At 40.3% G+C, this 21,086-nt stretch overlaps 1 protein-coding gene across 2 annotated transcripts in view; it reads left to right on the plus strand.

Moving 5' to 3' along the window:
* PRKG1 (protein kinase cGMP-dependent 1) overlaps window positions 1-21,086 on the plus strand; it is a gene marked incomplete at both ends in the record, with an annotated part of 886,380 nt that overhangs the window by 164,745 nt on the left and 700,549 nt on the right. The window lies entirely within an intron of this gene.

Consider the following 21,086-nt stretch of genomic DNA (forward strand, 5'->3'; position numbering starts at 1 on the left):
GGTGTTCATTCTATTGTATAAATCACTCGTTCTTTTTCATTGTAAGGTTGTCAGACAGGAAGGTGTTTCTGCATTACTTGTATTAAATCATTTGGTAGATTTATTAATCTGGCCACAAAAGAAGCAGTGCAATGGGACGTGAGCTTCTAATTGGGGAACTATGACAATGCTGCATGCTACCATGTTTCAAGCAGCAGTTGCAACCTCATCCTTTCTGTCGTGTGTCACTATTTTTTGTTAGGCTTCAGACACAAGGGGAAACTAGCTTTGATTCTCATACTGCCAGATTCTTGCTCGTACGAAGTGCAACAGCTGCTCCACCTTCTGCTTTTCCAAGTACCATTATTTCCCCATCAAGCCTCCTGGTACATTTCTTGCCAAGACCTGTTATGAAACAATCAAAGGGCCCTTCATTAAAAGGGGCCTTTGTGCTGATCCTTGGAGGTTAAGTTAGTCAAAAGGGAGAAAGACCACTCTGAGTAGATCCAAAGCTCTGGAATTAGTGAAATTCAAAACGAGGAGAAAATACCAAACAGCACCAATCTGGTCTCAGATGGTGAAATCAGACATACTGAAAAGAATATTTGATGCCAGCTGATGCCAACCACAGCAGGGCTGCTGCAGTATGATAAGTCAGCAACTTACTGGAAGTTTTTTTTTGCTATGTACTTTGTGTATTAAAGCTTAAATCTTAGCTGAATTGGATGTTGTCCTGGCAGGGTGTGTGTGTGTGGAACTACAAATGCATGTTCTTCATCTCCACAATGTATGATAGCCGAGGGCATTTTGACAGCTGAACTATATATTAATGAATAATTTGCTACAGTTTCAAAACTAATTGCTCAGCTCTGCCCAACTGAGCTGATGAAAAAAAATGTTTATTTTCTTCTACTTTTCTCTACCTTGATCAAATTTCTTTCAGTTTTTATCAGCTGAAAAGCATCCAAATGGTGAGCTCCTGAGCGTGCAAAGAATGTCTTTCTGTCTTCTCATTAGCTTCTGAGCTCCCACACCTTTTGACTACGCTTCCCAGAAACCTCTAGGTTAAGCAAGGGAAGATGGGAGGGGCACATCCCCACTCTCTTTCCCACCTTTCTCTGACCTGTGCTCCCAATTGGCTGCCAGCAAAGCCCAAACGGCTAGAGGCCATTGGCTGCTTTGGAAACAGCCAATGAAATTTGATGACTCTTAATGGTGGTGGCAGGTGAGAAAAGAACAAGGTAATGGTTCTGATGCCTCTTGCCCAAGACAGGTCATGCTGGGGAGCTGTGGTAGTCAGTGGGTGAGCCTCCCCGAAGGGAGGGGGCCTTGGGGACATGTCAGAATGGGGAATGGGATGCAGTTTTGCTTATGGTTTGTGGCTCTCTTGCTTGCCCCTCTCCCCAGCAAAGTGGCAGGAAGTTCCACAGGTCAGTTGAGGAGGAGGTGGTGGTGATGGTTTCACTGGGGCTCTCTTGAGGGTTTTGAAACACTAGTGAGGGTGAAAGACTATTATTTGTGAAAAGAAGAATGACTCAACGTTTCACAGGTTGTCTAGTATGTAATTATTATGAACTTAATAATCGAGCTCCTGTCTTGAGAAGATTTCAGTCCTCTGCACATGAACAGAAAATTGCCACTTTCTGTCCCTTGAATTACCTTTTGAGCGTACAACTATGCAAGGGTTCAACAAAAAGCGGCTTCATGCTTGCTTTTAACAGTTAATAAAGACAAGTCTTCAGAACCCACGGAGAGAAGATCTGTGGTAAAGATCTGCTGCCAGCAAGAATAAATGATGGCACACAGGGTCCCATTGCAGAAGGTGAATCTGGCTTGCTGATCTGGAGGGTAAATCTGGCCTGCTGATCCAATGCATTGATTTCCCACGCTGTTGTTTTTCATCTACAACACGGGTGTCAAACTCACATCATGTGATGCGTCGCGACGTATCGCAACTTTTTTCGCATTGCCAGAGTTGGGGTGGGTGCAGCCTCCGTATGTTGCAACCAGCCCGCGGGCTGGCAGTTTGACACTCCTGATCTACAAGCTTGAAAGGGAAAATGCATATCAGGGAGTCTAACTACACCACAAAGGTTTTCCTCTTATAGGAGAACAGAAGACAGATGTGGGAATGCACGCTCTTCTTGAAGTGAAGGAAATCAATTCTTGTTTGTGGCAGAATGAGTTAACATTTGGTTACTTGCTATAAGCCTCCAATGGATGTTCTTGAGTAACTCAAGTCCACTGGAGCTATTTCCTGGGTAAACCATGAAATTTTGTGCGATTACACACTTTTATGGCTGAGAACAAAGCATGTTCAGTAGGAAAATTTTCATGTTAGCCAAACCCTGAAGCTTAGCAAAATGGCTACACTGGAGCATGACTTCTTATGAAAGTTTGAGTTTTCAGACCTTGAGCGTGTTTAAAAATTTAGGCCTACCACTATTCTTTCCTATGTTAGCTAATAACATCTAGCTAAATAAATTGGGGGAAAAAAAGAATTGTCATACAGACCGTGTGTCTAGCAACTGTTATATAAACCAAGGCTTTTCAACTAGTGGTATGGGTACCACCTGTGGTACATTGGCACCTGGCAGGTGGTACGTGACCATCCTAGAAAAGTGGTTGGGGGGAGGGGAATGAGCTGAACCGGTGGCAGCACCGCACAAGCTTGAGCGAGAGGTGGCAGTCAGGACTCAGTGGAAGTGCCAGGATCAGCACCAGGCTCCAGCTGGAGCTCAGCGCTGATCCTGCCATTTCTGAGCCCAGAAGAAGCACCGATCAGCTGGAATGTTGCAGCATTTCCAGGGTCTTGTGATTTTCATTCAGATGCTCGGCAACTGATTCATATTTATGACGGTCACAGTGTCCCAGGATCAGGTGAAGTGACCAAAACCTGCTGCAACCACCCAGCAGACGGGGGGGGGGAAGAATAAAAACCAAACACCCCCCCACCCCACCCCCACTGCCAATCCTCAACAGAAATGCTCACAATGAAAACCTCGGACAGGAGGAAGAGCGCCGCCGGGCGGGCAGGCAGGTATCTTGCTCGGCTGTGGCTTGTGGGGCACTTTTTTCACTGCCATTGTAACTTCGAACAGTCACTAAGCAAACTGTTGTAAGTCGAGGACTACCTGTACTTCATCACTTTTTTCCTTTTTTTTTTGGTCATCAAGTTTGCTAGGCGACTGGTGGTACTCAAATGTTGCCATATCCTAAAAGTGGTACAATGGGTGAAAAGGTTGAAAAGCCCTGATATAAACAAGACCCAAGGGCAGACTGTTTTACCCGCCGAGAAGAAAGTGTCGTCTTCCTTGCTGCATTGAAAGTGCAGCAGGAATAAAACAAGAATCTAATTGCCCAGTAGTAATTGTCAAGAAGTTACATAGAGTTGGTTTTGTGTAGTGGTTAAGGCAGCAGGCTAGAAATCAAGAGAGACTGTGAGTTCTAGGTCCCATTTTTTGGCATGAAAGCCAACTGGTAACTTTGGGCCACTCACAATGTGTCAGCCCAGGATTGTTATGGGGAATATAGGAGGAAGGAATATTAGGTCTGTTTGCCACCTTGAATTATTTATAAAACTAATAAAGATAGTATATAAATAAATAACAAATACTTGTAAACAAAATTACTTGCTGGGATTGTTGTGCTCCCAGTTCAACCATTCCTTGATAACATATTTTATTAACCTGAGCTCACAGCTCTCCAGTCCTTACTATTGCTAGGAAAATCTGAGAAAAAAATGGTGGTTAGTAGTGGTGAAGGAGTCAATCTTGATTTTACTGATTGTTTCTAAAAAAAATGGACTCGTAAGAATTTTAATCTCTGATCTTATCTCACTTGTCTCTCCTCTCTTCACATTGCTGAAGCAAATGCTGGAGAGCTAATCTGAGACATTTTGGAGGACATAAATTATTCTGGATTAGATTATACCGTTAAATCTGATTTCTGATGCACGAAATTAGCCTTGGTGATGTTCTTTGTTAGGGTCATTCACTAGGCTGCCATATAATCAAATGACTGGATTATAACTCTCCAATTCTCAGTCAGTAACAACTATTCTTAGGAACTATAGCCTATCACATCTAGAAGATACAAATCTTGGAAATTCTGTCCATGTATTTCTGTGTAACTTGCAATGTCCTAGCATACACACTTCATATGTGAATCAAAAGAAACATATTGTGTTGCTTCCTAGTGTTAGGATTTTAAAAGATGGGGGCAGGAGACCCCTGTTCTGTTCTTCAGACATTGTGTTGTACGATTCTGCACAGTTTTGTTCTATATTCATAGATTTTAGTAGATTTTACTCCACTAGTTGTTGCCGACTATGGGGGCAGTGCTCATCTCCGTTTCAAGGTCATTGAGCCAGCGCTGTCTGAAAACATTTCCATAGTCTTGTGGCCAGCATTTTGCCATGGAGTGCTATTACCTTGCCACCAAAATGGTACCTATTTATCTACTCCCATTTACATGCTTTCAAAATTGACAAGAGCTGGGATGAAAACTGGAGCTCACCCCATTACATGGAGCTGGACTGCCGGCTTTCCAGCCAACAAGCCCAGAGTCTTAACCACTGAGCTACCATGCCACCCCTATTCATATTGAATATTCATATTTTACTTACATTGAATAAAAAGTAAAACATAATTTGACATGTTAGGGCACGTAAGAGAAGATATTGAATTAATTTTATAGTGATTTCCCCAGTAGTAATATATAGTGTCTTCTATCGTGATCTAATTATTGTTGAGCCAAAATAAGAGTAATGGTTGTGTGATGCTGTGAAGCTGGTATAAGTGACTATATTATATTTATTAAAGGTAAATGATTGCATATTTTTAAAGAGTAAGATGTCAAGATTGCTAAAGTTCTCAACTGTGTTTGAAACTGGTGGAATCCGCACACCATGTTTAAATGACAGTAAGAGAAAAAGAAATTAAATCACTACAATACTTTGGAAAACTATCCAGAGATAATAAAGTTAAGTAGTAATATCTATTGAGTCTATATTAGTAATAGCTTCTATGCTCTTTGTTGTGGGTTATTTTGCACTTGGGAAACATGTAAAAGAAATATTAGATTAATCAGCTAAATGTAGGAGAAAATCTATTTTTATTAGGCTGTAATTTTTGTCATGTTTTTATATTGACAGCACGCAGAGAAACAGATTGTTTTTAATCATAAAAGGGTGAGAAGTCGGTAAGACACTTGAAGCTTCTCAGTTTTTACTTCTCAATAGCAGCCTAAGATTTGGTTTATCACACTAATTATATTAGTGTGATCAATCACAAATCATGCAGTCTGTGTTGGGACCACTGGCAACAGAAAGGCAAACCAATAAAAATCCAGTAAGTATAATCCAGAGCCAAACTAATCATTAGGCAGACTTGTTGTTGTTGTTGTTAGTTGCGCAGTCGTGTCCGACCCATCACGACCCTATGGACAACGTTCCTCCAGGCCTTCCTGTCCTCTACCATCGTCTGGAGTCCATTTAAGCTCACGCCTACTGCTTCAGTGACTCCATCCAGCCACCTCATTCTCTGTCGTCCCCTTCTTCTCTTGCCCTCAATCTTTCCCAGCATTAGGCTCTTCTCCAGTGAGTCCTTCCTTCTCATTAGGTGGCCAAAGTATTTGAGTTTTAGCTTCAGGATCTGGCCTTCTAAAGAGCAGTCAGGGTGGATCTCCTCTAGGACTGACCGGTTTGATCGCCTTGCAGTCCTAGGGACTCGCAGGAGTCTTCTCCAGCCCCAGAGTTCAAAGGCCTCAATTCTTTGGCGCTCAGCCTTTTTTATGGTTAGGCAGACTTATTTGCTCATAAAAAAAGGATCTAGATCTTCTTCATGAGGCAGTGTGAGAAATAACCCCAAAGCAAAGTTAGATGTCATAAGAGTTAACACCACTCAGTTTCAAAGTCAAGAAAGAGTATAAGATATAAGAGAATTCTACTCTTAAGTGACGATGGTGAGATTGAGATATCCAGACATGGGATGGGAACTCAGAGAGAACTTTGAAAAGTTCCAAAAACTGCAGCTTGAGGCAAATATGTTGGTGAAATAGTGTTGGCTTCTTGGTTCAACCCTTGTTTTTATTTTTATCTTTAAATATGAACGTTATTTCTGGTGATCTGAGGGAACCAATAACAGAGAATATTTGTAGCTCGGGATTGAAATGAGAGCTCCGTGGTGCTCTCTGAGCTTGGTAGTTTTCTTGCCAATGTTTCATTACCCAAACTAGGTAACATTACAAGTGCAAGTCAGGTGAACTGGTCTTTTGAAACAGCTTGTTATGTTACAGGATGAGACAGAAGCAAATGATGAATGTATATTTACCAATGGAAGTGTTGAGGTGACTGTGGAGTGTTCTCTAATTATATAGGTAAAGGTAAAGGTTCCCCCGCACATGTGTGCTAGTCGTTTCCGACTCTAGGGGCCGGTGCTCATCTCCGTTTCATAGCCGAAGAGCCAGCGCTTGTCCGAGGACATCTCCGTGGTCATGTGGCCGGCATGACTAGACGCCAAAGGCGCACGGAACGCTGTTACCTTCCCACCGTAGTGGTCCCTATTTTTCTACTTGCATTTTTACATGCTTTCGAACTGCTAGGTGGGCAGAAGCTGGGACGAGTAACAGGCGCTCACTCTGCTACGCGGCACTCGGGATTCGACCCGCCAAACTGCCGACCTTCCGATCGACAAGCTCAGCGTCCTAACCCACTGAGCCACCGCGTCCCTCTAATTATATAGGAGCTTTATTATAACTGGGGAGCCACTGCAATGGGCAAACCATTTCTTTGAAATCTGGTACAACTTGCTAATAATATTATAGCAAATGAAATATGTCTTCCTTGCTCTTTTGACTTCAGGAATACCTTCCATGTGCCATGTGTTCTACAAAGCTAGGTGGTTGCTTACTGGTCCAGTTATTAATTGTGGCCAATAAGTATTATTAAGCAAGAGTGCCGGATCTAAGGCATTGTCCATAGGGGAACTACGTCTTTTTCTCCTTGGGTGATCACAGTTAGCGAAGGCAAAAGAGTGTTATAAAGAAATCACTCTCTTACTATGCTCATTCAAGAAGAAACAGCTGCTAGTCTTAACTAAGAACAGTGCCGTAATTTAGCTATTTAGTTTGAACTATGCAGTTTAAGAAGCCCCCAGTGGGGTCTTACTTTTGGCTTTTGGTTTTCTTGTAAGCCAGACTTTTGAAATACTTGCATGGATCCTTGTTGAATTTCTTTGAAAGGATTTAGAATTAAATATACCACATGGAGTTACAATACACAAAGCCACTCAGGCTTAATTATTGATAATAATTTTGAAGCTGTTTGTTTAATAAAGTCTATTATATTGAGGCGTCAAAAAAGTCTGGAAGACCACTGCAGGGGTAACAAAGGCATGGACAATTTTTGCATTTCACTTTCATCTAAAGATAATGCAGATCTTTGCAACCAGATACAATTGGAATAATCCATCCAGCTCTTATAGGCACTGGCTGATCAATACAGATAGTCCTCGACTTACAACAGTTTGTTTAGTGACCGTTCAAAATTACAACTTGGTCTTAAGTTATTGCATTAGGTGATTTTATGGTCATTATTGTTACCTATATCAGGATATTTATATATCTATATCTTTCTTTTTCTCTCTCTATCAATCTGTCTCATATCTATCTATCTATCTCTGTATCTATCTATATCTATCCATCTATGTATCTTTCTCCATCAATCAATCTGTCTCATCTCTATCTCTGTTTCCATCTATATCTATCTAGCATCTATCTATACCTATCTATCTATCTATCTATCTATCTATCTATCTATCTATCTATCTATCTATCTAATGCAATCTAATACAATAAATAACTAAATACGGTAGTCATCATGTGATGACTTATTTATTACAAATGAGCCACCCTGTCAACCTGCAGCTTTCATTATATCAATGTCCTGTTCAGTATAAGGATGGCCAGTCTGCATGAACTATATGCGGCGAACTACATGTTCACTTTTTTACTCCATGGTTCAGTTTGAAGAGCTGATGACACAAAGCCTGCTTACTAGAAAGCCAAATCTAACTTCTAACTCTTTGCAGCAATTTATTTTTTATCGAGTGTTTTGCAGCCCAGAAATGTTAGCTCTACAGGGACCTAGGCACGCCTGTAGGAATGCACTTAGGAGTCTTGTGACTTCATGTATGGGATAAGAAACACAATGTCGGTTATGAAGCACTTTTCAAAGCTTGCACATCCATAACATGACTCCAAATGAGAATTGGAGGCACTGGCTGGCTTTAATGAAAGCTAGTCCTTCTAGATCATAGTTCTTGACTTTAGTAGAGGGAACAAGCAGAAGATGCTGTGTATTTGATTGTTGCAGATTCAGTGTGTGGAATGTTCATACAGTGTTAAGCTATAGCATGGTTTCTCTTCGTTACTTGATCCAGGCCACTGTGATTTATTAAACATAATTTATAGTTTAATGCAATAGTGTCCACTTTTCCAATTATGACATATTTAACAAAGCATGGTTTAATACAGCATGCAGCTGTAGTGTAAATTGCAAATCTAAGGAAATTTCAGACAAGCTAAAAAAAGAACTACCAATTTTTAATATTATACATTTTTTTAAAAAAATAGCTAAGGATTCTGAGCCAGAGCATGGTTAGGGCTCCTGGTACCAAAATGTATTCCTTAGCTACGTAAACTCCCCCCCTCACCACCATTATCATGGTTTGTAATTTCAAATACGAGTGAAAACAATCTCTCTCTCTCTCTCTCTCTCTCTCTCTCTCTCTCTCTCTCTCTCTCTCTCTCTCTCTCTCTTTCTGTATGTGTGTGTGTGTGTGTGTTGAAAAGAACAAAAGATGGAATTGCATGGTGCAACTTGGAGAAAAACACAGCCGCCTTGAAAAAAGACACTTTGTACCTCCACCTGACCATTCGAAAAAGCTTCTTTGAAAGAATTATAAGACTAATGGAAAACACTAATAGGTTATAGTCTCAGTAATTCATATAAAAATCTGTTTAAGAGAATATCATAATAAAAATATTGCCTATGCTCAGTTATTAGGAGGCTTGATGTTTATTTTTCTGAAGAGTTTGACTTCAAAATTAATCATTTGTATCCACATAAACAATACTTTCAACAACAAAAAATAGTTTTTTCCAAGACATTTGTAAAAAGAGATTTCAGAGGATTCATTTATTGGTTTAATAGTTAAAAAATTTTTTCCCCAAAAGCTAAGGATTGGACCTGGCATGTTGCTAGTTACAGGATCACTGGGAAACCATAGAATAAATGGGTAGATGAGTATAAAATGGAAACAAAGCCCCCCCACCCCAAAAGGCAGTAGCAAAATACATTTGAGAAAACAAAAATTACCTGAATGTTAGAAGGTTCGTTTATTAATGGAAAACAAGGCTACGCAGGATAAGTGGCACTGGAGGATAAGATAGAAATGGATATTCCCAGTGACTGTATAACATTTAAAAAGTTAATTTTTTGCTCTGCTTCATAATTTAGACACATATTGATTCCATTTAGCTCTCGCCACGGTCCTGAAAGGCTCTCAGCGGCTCTTAGAATGAAGCCAGATCTTGGCTAGATAAAAACAATTTTGCATCCCCACTTAAAATGACCACAGAGAAGAAAAAAATATTTTTTTAAAAAAGAATTCCACTCAGGTTATCTGCCACTCAGAACCACTTCTTTGAATACAGCCAGCCTTAGGATTATCCATCACAGAGCTCAAAGACAGGTAAATGTAGGAGCCTAAGAGACGCATAAGGCCTGTGGGTTAGTTAAAATCACCCTGTCAGGAGGGCTAGCTCGCTCTTGCTGTTGTCAGGAAATCACCGGCAGGCAATGGACAGGAATGCAGCTGATTTAAATTTGTCCCCCTCTGCTGCAGGCAATGGGATGTTTAAAAAACCTGCCAGAACAAACAAAAGCAGCAAACACCAGGAAGTAGATGGATGTGCAGAATCTCTCTGCTTTCATTCCAGCTCTGCAGTTGGCAAGAAACAAAACCTATTAAGGGCTCCAAGATTAGCAGAAGCTTCTTCCAGAGTTCATCAGCCTTTTGAGTGACTTAGCAGTTCGGTCATGGTACCGAGGCACAGCATGGCGGGCTCCAATGAGAATTTAAACTCCTGTTCAGATTTTTTTTTGGGGGGGGCAGGGGAAAGACTTTCCCTAATATAGAACAAGAGAAAAGGAAGGTTATAATTATTCTAAGCCACCGTTAAGGTTGAGCGTGGCCCAAAAACATTTTATTAATTGAAGAATGCTGCAGACCTTCACATTTGCTTAAGTTCATGAGAAGGTCTGATGTCAAAGAAGAAGAAGGAAGCAAAGCAAAGCAGAAGACCCATCACCATGGGAAACCCCAATATATGATACAAGTTCATACGCATGGGGTATCATGGTATGAGGACCCATCATGCTCTGTGATGTCTTTCTTTCCTTTCTTAACATTCAACTTCATGCTGTCAGCCCTGCGAAGTAGACCAGACTAAGAAATCAATCCTATGCAGGTAGTCCTCGGCTTACAACAGTTCATTTAGTGACCATTCAAAGTTACAACACTGAAAAAAGTGACTTAGTGACTATTTTTCACACTTACGACCGTTGCGGCATCCCCATGGTCACGATCAAAATTCAAAATGCCTAGCAACTGACTCATACATATGACGGTTGCAGGGTTCCTGAGTCATGTGATCACCTTCTGACAAGCAAAGTCAGTGGGGGAGCCAGATTCATTTAACAACCGTGTTATTAACTTAACAGCTGCAGTCGTTCACTTATCAACTCTGGCAAGAAAGATGGTAAAATGGGGCAAAACCCACTTAGCAAATGTCTCACTTAGCAACAGAAATTTTGGGCTCAATTGTGGTTGTAAGTCAAGGACTCTCTGTATAGGTCAGGACTGCTTTCGGCTACAGGGGCTTCCAAATTTATGTGCTTGCCAACTCCCTTACTTTATAATTTGTGTGAATGAGATATGGTCCCGTCTGAGGTCAAGTTATTTTCTGCTTATCTTATTGTTTTCTCTGTTTAAAGTTTTTTTAAAACTTGCCTTTATTATTTTTTATAAACAACTCAAGGCAGCAAACATACCTGATGCTCCTCTCTCCTCCTATTTTCCTCACAACAATCCTGGGCTGAGGGAGTGTGACTGTCCCACAGTCACCAACCTGGTTTTTCAGGCATAAGGCAGGACTTACAGTCTCCTGGTTTCCAGCCTGATGCCTTAACTTAGGGGTCTTCAAACTTGGCCCTTTCATGACTTGTGGACTTCAACTCCCAGAATTCCTCAGCCAGGCGGTGCCTGGCTGAGGAATTCTGGGAGTTGAAATCTGCAAGTCATAAAAGGGCCAAGTTTGAAGACCCCTGTCTTAACTACTAGATCAGGGGTTTGCAACCTTGACAACTTTAAGACATGTGGGCTTCAGCTCCCAGAATTCCTCAGCCAGCTATGCTAGACTAAACTAGACCAAACTGGTTTTTACAGACAAATTGGCTCGCATAACAAGAACCACTAACAGTTCTTCCTCCTGCCTGCAGAGCCTTTTCCTATACTGTACAAATGTCATTGTGCACAAAAGCCAAATCTGAAGATTTGTAGCACTGTATATATAAAAAAGCCAGTTTTTTTTCCAGGCTTATTTGCCACTTCACTCTTGACCCAACACAGCAATAAGTTAAAAGGAACACAAACAGACATCGCATAATCAAAATACTGTAGACACTTTAATGACCAATGTAACCAAAACCTTACTCAAAAGCCAAAAGCCATGTACTATAAATCTCTATACATATCATGCTAATAACTGTATATTTTGTTTTATTTTATTATTTTACTTATATTTCACATTTCTGAACTGCCCATCTCCCTCAAAGAGGCACGCTGGACGGTGTATAATAAAACATCAAAATAGAAAACAGTATATAAAAATCAAAATGTTTTTTTTTATTGAAAAGTTTTTCAATACATTTTATCTTTAACAATCCCTCCCCCCCACCCCCTACCCAACCCTTCCTAACCCTCCCTAACCCTCCCCCCTCCCCTTCCCCCCTCCCCATCCCCGACTTCCCAGAGCTAAATACAAGGTATAAAAGTAAAAACAATCATAAACAACCATATGCTAACAACAATAAACTATTAAGTCTATCGCACTCTAGCTCGTATAAAATGACTACAAGCAATACTAATATCACATCAAAACTTATACAAATGCTAAATGAAACTTTTTGGTCCCATATTTGTTCTGGATGTAATCAATCCACTTTTTCCACTCCATAATATAACGTTGTTACGAATGGTCTTTCAAATAAGCCGATATCTTTGCCATTTCCACCAGGTCAGAAACTTTTAAAGTCCATTCTTCTATAGTCGGCAGTTCCTCCTTCTTCCAATACTGACCTACTAAAAGTCTTGCTGCCGTAATTAAGTTCAACATCAACTTAGTGTCCACAACAGTAATATTCGTAATTATGCCCAATAAAAACAATTGCGGGAAAAACTTTATCCTTTGCTTAAATATCTTCTGCATATTCCACCAGATTTTAATCCAAAAAGCTTTAACCTTTTTACAGGTCCACCATACATGAAAGTACGTTGCGTCTTCGCCACCAACATTTAGGTTGATAGTTGATACATACTTGCAAGCTTTTTAGGATCTAGATGCCACCTATAAAACATTTTATAAAAGTTCTCTCTTAAATTTTGGGCTTGCGTAAATTTTACGTTCCTCACCCAGATCTTTTCCCAAGTATCCATTGTAATAACTTCTTGAATATTCTGAGCCCACTTTATCATACAATCTTTAACAAGTTCTGTTTCTGAGTCAATTTCTATCAATGCAAGATATATCCGTTTAATATGTGCTGGACCCTGATTTCTAATTTGCTTTACCAGATTTTCATCAGTCATTGAAAAACCAATTTTCTGATCTTCTTTCCACCTGGCCCGTAACTGACCATATTGAAACCAGGTTTGAACAATCTTCTCTTCTCGTAGAAAATTATACGGCTTCAAACACCATACGTTCCTTTCCAAACTTAGGATTTTCTTATATGTAGTCACATCATGTTTGAACCCAACATTTATGTTTTCTATTGCGTGTTTCGGTATTGCCCATAAAGGTATCTTGTAATTTAACTTATGTCTATACTTTTTCCAAACTCTCAACAAAGCATGTCTAAAAATATGCACCTTAAACACATTATCTACCTTCTTATCATATAATAAATATGCATGCCAGCCAAATAACAAGTCGTGGCCTTCAAGATTTAATAATCTCCCTTGTAAAAAAAAATCAAAATGTTAAAATTAAAATTTTGAGTTAAAATTTTCAAAAAATTATAAAAATGTCAAGGAGCAAAAACAATTAGCACCAGTTAAAATTGGTTGGCAAAGGCAAAGGGAGACAGTTCTGGAAAACTGTCCTAAAAATTTTGCAAAAAAAAAAAAGGAAGGTCAGATAAATTTGTTCTACTTACTTAATTTGTTACTCCTTGTTTTCTGTTTTTCTTTGCCAGCTGACAGTCAATGTTCCATCTAGAGCGGAGGTCTCCAACCTTGGCAACTTTAAAACTTGTGGACTTCAACTCCCAGAATTCCCCAGCCAGCACAGCTGGCTGGGGAATTCTGGGAGTTGAAGTCCACAAATCCTAAAGTTGTCAAGGTTGGAGAGCCATGATTTAGAGCATGGATGATATTAATGTATTTGTTTGTGGGTGGTTGTTCTCAGATCTGTATTTTTCAATTGTTTTTTTTAAAATGTGGGCTTTGTTAAATGTGCTAATAGGTTCCACTTATCTATCAATAGCTCTGTGGGCATTAACCACCTGTCCAGAGTAATGCTATTTCTTCTATTAGCAAAGGAAACCAAGGCAGAGAACCCTGCTTTTCAAAATTCAAATGAACAGTGATAAAGAGATTATAGTGCCATTTACTTGATTTGTCTTGTTTATATTTTCCCCAATATTTCATGGCATGTTTGCACAGTTTTCTTGGAAGTAGGGCCAGCCACAACTCAGATTTACAAGTACACTGCCAATTTCTGAGAGCTGGCAATCCAAAATAAAAACAAATGGGATTTTTGAATGGGTGCCCTGGGGGCACCCAGTTCAGTTCTAGGGACAAAATATCCAGGTAGAAGCAAGATTGTGCAAATATTTTGAAAGTGGTTCCTTGCAATGAAAAGGAATACGGACGAAACCTCTCTCTGGCTGGTTCAGGAATTCTGTGAGTTGAAGTCCACAAGTCATAAAAGAGCCAAAGTTGCCTATCCCTGGCCTAGCCTCTTTGGTTTGCTTTTCTACCAGCAGTGGCAATGGATTTGCATGGGTCTTAGTAAATGAAGCAGAGAAGATAGGAGACCAAGAGGTTCTAACAGCAGATTATATTCAGTTTGCACACCTTTCGTAAAGAAGAGATTATTCCCAGTTCTGCATGGTGCCCTTATCTCTCTGGATAAGCTCCACTGAGGACAAACATAGGAAACATATGCTCTCAAACCAGAACCCCAGCTGGACAAAATTACTTGAGAGCATGGCTGTGCAAAGTAAGTTTTTGTTCTCTTTTGCCTTCAGAAGTTGTGGGAGCTTCACCCCTGGAGGTCTTTAAGAACAGACTGGACAGCTACTTGTCTGAAATGGTCTAGGGCAGGGGTAGGCAACCTCGGCTCTTTCATGACTCATGGACTTCAACTCCCAGAGTTGAAGTCCATGAGTCATAAAAGAGCCGAGGTTGCCTACCCCTGGTGTAGGGTCTCCTCCTTGAGCAGGAGGGTTAGACTAGAAGACCTCCAAGGTTCCTTCCAGCTCCATTCCAATTGATTGATTGAACTTATATTGGCTTTCCAATCTAAGAAGTCCTTGTTTAGTGACTGCTTTGGACAATTGACTGTGATGAGGGTGAGGGGAAAGTAATTTTGCAAGCTGTGCCTATATTTATAATCATCACAGAATTTCTCCATCGTGTGTTTACTATTACTGTCACGTGCTATACTGTGCCTGACCTAATATTTTTGTCTTCCCTACCCCAGGTCAGAGATATTGTCTAAACAAGCAATCTCTTCCTGAGTTACTTTTCTCCCCGGCCTCACTAGCACATTCCTTTCAATATATATTCCCCATTGTGTCTCTGCTTACTCTGTTATCATCCAATGAATGTAAATACAAACATCAATCTCTTTCTTAGCTTCATTTCCCATTGATTTTTGTGGGAAGATTTATCCCTAAAATCTATATGTTTGATATTAAAATACTAATAATGCAATTTTAATAGTGTCCTCTTCCATGTGAGACCTGCTCTAATGTTTGTTTTTAATTAAAAAGTATTTACTTACTGTATGTCTGGCTTATGGCATTTTTAACTTCTCCTATGCAGCAATTGAATTCTACTGATAAAATAGTGGAGTTCATTCTTTAGAATTCTATGCCGGTAAAATGGGTTTATCTACCTATCTTTTATTGAACTTGCAATAATTGTTTTAAAAAGATTAGATGCATTTTTTTTCATCCAAAGATCCTCCAGGGAAATTGACTGTAACTAAAATGTCTGCAGGAATGTAGGTCAAATATCACTATATTATTTTTATGTCTAAAAGCCCTCAGTATCCCCTTTCAATTTTATTTCATGGGCAATTGGCATTCATAGTGTCAGGTTTTAGTGAAAATGCTTTGGTGTAGTAGAACTACTTGAGCTGCATTTGAACAAGCGTGTGAAGCTAGGCTGTATGTAAAGAGAGATTCTCTTATGGAAGGTTGCAGAAAGTCAGATATCCATTAAACAGCAGCAAAGAGACACATAATTTCATGTTCTGTGCTGCCCTCTGGTAATCTAATGGATTACAGCAGCCATTGAACAGAGATCAAGTCAGGAAATTGTCACACATCTAGCTTTAATCATGTCACTAGTCAAAATATCCGCTAATCACCAAACATAATGGCTTCCATTTGCTGTGTTCCTGTTGTGATTCACCATCAGCCTGTGGTTTCGACAGCTGAGTCTGATGATTCTGAAGAGGAGGAAGAGGAGGGGTTTGGAGAGCCTTTGATGTCAGAGGAAGGTTCTGATGCACTGCAGAACTCTCAGCCAGGCCCCTCCCGTCTTGTTCCTCCTCAGACTCAGCTGTGTGAGCATGAGGGATTGGAAGAAGAGGATCCACAGCTGGCTCTGTTCAGGGACGCTAGGAGCAGGAGGCAATCTAGCAGAGCAGAACAGAGGAAAACAATGAGGCAACTCGGGAGAAGGCAATGAGAAGCCACACCTTGGGACTGCTGATAAAAGGGTAATGTGTGGGAGGTGCTGGTTGCTGAAGGCAACCGTTTGAAGATCTTCTGCTAGAGTCCTGGTCTGTTATTCTTGTTTAACTCTTGTTTAACCTTTTGGTTTAAGTCTTGTTTGAACTTTTCATTTAACTTTTGTTTGAACTCTTTGTAAATAAATTTGGTTGGGTTTTTTCCAGCCTGTTGATTATAAAAAGGGGTTGTCCCTGACATTCAAACAGGGCCGGTCGTAGGCTGGAACAGAACAGTTCCCTGATGTCTGCTCATTTAAACTCACCTTGGATGGATTCACACAGTATAACATTTCAATAAATTTATTTAAGGTTGTTGTGGGTTTTTTTTTAATATGAATCCAATAAACCCTGTTGAAGCAGATCAGGACTTAGCTAGGCTGCCACATCTAGGCTGCAAAAAATTGTACTGCCACTAGATGGCAGCAAAATTTGTCCCCAGTTGGTCATCTGATTTTTTTTTCCAGCCTAGATCAGATGTCTTTAGCCTGTTGTATCAATCCATGGTCTGTTTGATAACAGTATTTTTTTTTAAAAAATAACTTATTTAATTTGATTGTGGTTCTACCCAACTCCAAAATAACTCTTGGCAGCTCATAGTATAAAAACAAAATACAAACATAAGAAAGAAACACAATAAGGGAAGTTACATGGCAATCTGGACACTGACAAGGTATGTATGACAGATGACAAATACTCTTAACAAATTAGTGTGTCTTTTAGGTCATTCTTCGTTTGAACTGGACATTCACACAGGTGGGATGAGAGAAGGGATCCCAATAATGACACAATCATTGCACGTGAGGTGTCATTTTAGCATCATTACAGTTTGTTGCAGATTGTCAACTTCTCTAGATTCTGCAGATTTTTTTTATCCCCTTCTCTTCTCTTATTTGCCTTAGAAGCTTGTATTGGGGAAACTCACAACTTTGTTGCTCGTCCCTCTGCTTTTCCATGACTCATTCACTAACTGTGCAGGATCAGAGGAAGTGTGTTAATTCATCCTATTCTGACCTCCTTATGTTGACAGGCATTGTCTAAATAACAGCTGTATGTTTAGATAAACATGGCCACAGTCATTATACATGGAAATTTCTGCAATCAGGTTTTCGAGTCCTGTGAAATAGTCCAACTGCATTCTGCTGAACAAGTGACGTGGCCTTTTCAGAACTTCCCCATCAACATCAGGAAAGGATGCAGGATTGGATCTCCTGTCTTTGGTTCCTGTGTATACTTGCTACTTAAATATCTGAAGAGAATATCTTCAAAGACTTACTGTATAATCATTGCAAGCCACTAATCGTCCCAGAATGCCAAGCTACTGGTCTGTAGTGTTTTTTTTGTTTTTATATTGGATTGAATTGGATAGTTATTGGGTTATTCTAATTCTGGGACTTGACCAAGTAGCAATACAATTTAAGTCTTAGTTCCTTTGATATCCTAGATTTGGAAAATGCCGACTTCTGTTCTTTAACTGTGAGTTGACATCAACGTATGTGGAAGTAAATCTCGGGTTTTTCTCTTCAATGGGGTAGCAAGAGGAAGGGTCTTCCAATTAAAATGTGTTTAAAACAAGTGAGTTGGCCTTTCCCTATATTGCTAATACAACATTGCTAAACTTAATTCTTCCATTACTTTCAAAGAACAATACAGAAAGAAATAATGGCTTTAGTTTGCTTCTCTGAAATGCTTCCAGTCTTGTATCTATTATTTTTTGTTCAAAACACAGCTGGGCTCTGCTATGTTACCTTATCTGATTCTTAAAATGGTGAGCTTCTTAATTTATGCAAAATTATAATGTTCAGTCCATCCTGAAGTTCTGATCCTCGCTCTTTAAAGTTTTGCAGTTGATTTTAAAAAAAAGATTCTAATTAACTTTGGCCATGTTTATTGCAGAAATAAAAAGTGCACTGTCCAAATATTTTCAGTAGACTGCTTCTTATATAATAACAGTGACATAGATAACAAATGCATTACTGATAAGATTAACATTTTCAGTCATTGGGCAGTGTGCAAATTACCTGCTAACTGTACTTGTCGACACTTCTGTTGCTGTCATTTTGAGTACTTAATGGTATTCTGGATCATCAGTCACAACAGATTTTTCCAATTTAATGAGGCACAAAAATATTTGTAGTGTTTTGTTAATTTTTTTCTGAGGCTATAAGCCAGTAAAATATTTATTCCTTGGTAGCATATATCTAGGTCAAATAAAAATGATCTACAGGTGGTCCTTGCTTAATGACTGATCACTTAGCAGCTATTCAAAGTTATGGCAGACAACCCCCTCCTCCCCAAAGCTACTTTTGAAGCTACGGCCTATGCTGCACCCTCATGGTCATTATTATTTTTTTCAATAAAGAAAACAGAAAAAAAGCTAGGAGGGGACAGAGTTCCGCCCAGTTAGGTGTTGAAACTAAACTCTCCATGTCTCCCTTCCAATCAGGATCTCCTTTAACCACCACCTCATTTGTAAATTTACTGCATGTCTGGAAATAGAGTGACAAAAAAAATCTTAAATATCTTCATCAATGACTTAGATGAGGGAATTGAAGGGGAACTCATCAAATTTGCAGATGACACCAAACTGGCAGGAGTAGCCAATACCCCAGAAGACAAACTCAGAATCCAAAAACATCTTGAGAGGCTTGAACAATGGGCCCTATCTGACAAAATGAGTGTCAGTGTGGAGAAAAGCAAAGTTTTACATTTAAGCAGTAAAAATCAAAGGTACAAGTACAGACTGGGCGAGATCTGGCTTAAAAACAGTAATGTGAGAGGGACCTTGGAGTCCTAGTGGACGAACACTTAACCATGAGCCAGCAGTGGGCAGCAGCAGCCAAAAAAGCTAATACAATCCTGGGTTGTATAAACAGAGGCATAGAATCAAGATCACGCGAGGTATTAGTACCGCTTTATAAAATCCTAGTAAGACCACACCTGGAATACTGCAGCTAATTTTGGTCACCATATCACAAAAAAGATGTTGAGAGTTTGGAAAAAATTCAGAGAAGAGCAACTAAGTTGACCAAAGGCCTGGAGACTAAAACATAGGAAAAACGACTGCAGGACTTGGGTTTGGCTAGTCTAAAGAAAAGAAGAAATAGCAGTATTCCAGTATTTGAAGGGCTGCCACAAAGAAGCACTAGAGGGCAGGACAAGAAACAATGGTTGGAAACTGATCAAAGAGAGAAGCAACCTGGAATTACTGGTAAGGAGAAACTTCCTGACAGTGAGGACAATTAACCAGTGGAACAGCTCGCTTCCAGAAATCATGGGCGCTCCATCACTGGAGATTTTTAAAAAGAGGCTAGACAGTCACTTGTCTGAGATGGTATAGGTCAGGGGTGTCAAACTCAATTTCATTGAGGGCCGCATCAGCATTGCAGTTGCCCTCAGGGGGCCAGGTGGGTGTGGCCTGGGTGGGCGTGGCCTACTGGATGGGCGTGGCTAAAGTGTGTATGGCCTACTGGGTGGGCATGGCCAGCTCTACATCATTCGCATCAAGGGTGCCTATGGGGGCCTGGGCAGGAGTGGGACAGATCTGAGGGTCTCTGGCAGAAGGAGGGTCTCTGGGCCAGGGCCAAGGCAGTGGGGCTGTTCCCTCACTGTTTCCAGGATGGTTTCGCGGGCCACATGAAACCACTTTGCGGGCCGGATCTGGTCCCCGGGCCTTGTGTTTGACATGTCTGGTATAGGTTCTCCTGGTTGAGCAGGGGGCTGGACTAGAAGATCTCCCTTCCATCTCTATTCCATTCTAGTCTAAATCTTTAAGTTGCTTACTTGATGACTGACTGGCAAGCTGAAGAATAGAGGAAAAGAGTGGATTGCTGAAGGAAAATGCTTTGCTTCTGAGCAGCAAACTGCTAGGATAGAAGCTGGGACATCAAACAAGCAGCAAAACGCTTGAAACCTTCTTTGGAAAGCTTTTTGCTGCTTCTGTGACTCCCTTTAGAACACAGCTTCTGTGCTGGTCATTCCTAGTCTCTCGAGCATTGGAACGAGTGGTGGGATTCAGCCAGTTCACACCAGTTCGGCAGAACCGGTAGCTAATTTTTTGTTGCCCAGGCCCAGAATGGATTTCCAGAAGCGGCATCCACACAGAGAACTGGTTGTTTGAATCCCCCCACTGATTGGAACACTGTGACCATGTCACTTGCTAATATTCTCTTCTTTAAGCTATGAACATGCCACATTCTTTGAACTGTTTTCCATAGGTTTTAGCTCTAAGCCCCTCACAATCAAGGTGAAGGAGTGAGCCTGTCTAACTAGCATATCAGTTGTCAGCCATTGCTAGATTGGCACCATTTGCCAATGTTTATCTGTGCCCTGATTACATTCGGCTACTGTGTGTCGTCTGGAGTTACTCTGAAAGAGTATTCAGAACATTCCAGGTTACAAAAAAAGCAGCAGTTACAGTCACTTTTAAATTTGTGAATGACTTGGAACTCTGGAAGCGTTAGTCCAACTTTCTCTGCTTTTGGCATCTTCAGACAGACTTTAATAAATTTGGAATCATGGTGGCGCAGTGGTTAAAGTGCAGTTGGCTAATTCTGCCAACTGCCAGGAGTTAGATCCTGACCAGCTTAAGGTTGACTCAGCCTTCCATCCTTCCCAGGTCAGTAAAATGAAGAGCCAGATTGTTGGGTGCAATAGGCTGATCTTATAAACTGCTTAGCGTTTAGGGCTGTAAAACGCTATGAAGTGGTATATAAATCTAAGTTCAATTTAAATGGAAAGCCTCCGTAGACTGTAAAGACAGAATATAGATCAAAATTATACTCTAATACCTCATAATA

Source organism: Vipera berus, assembly GCF_964194415.1.
Source record: "Vipera berus genome assembly, chromosome: 5".
In the NCBI taxonomy this organism is placed as follows: Eukaryota; Metazoa; Chordata; class Lepidosauria; order Squamata; family Viperidae; genus Vipera; species Vipera berus.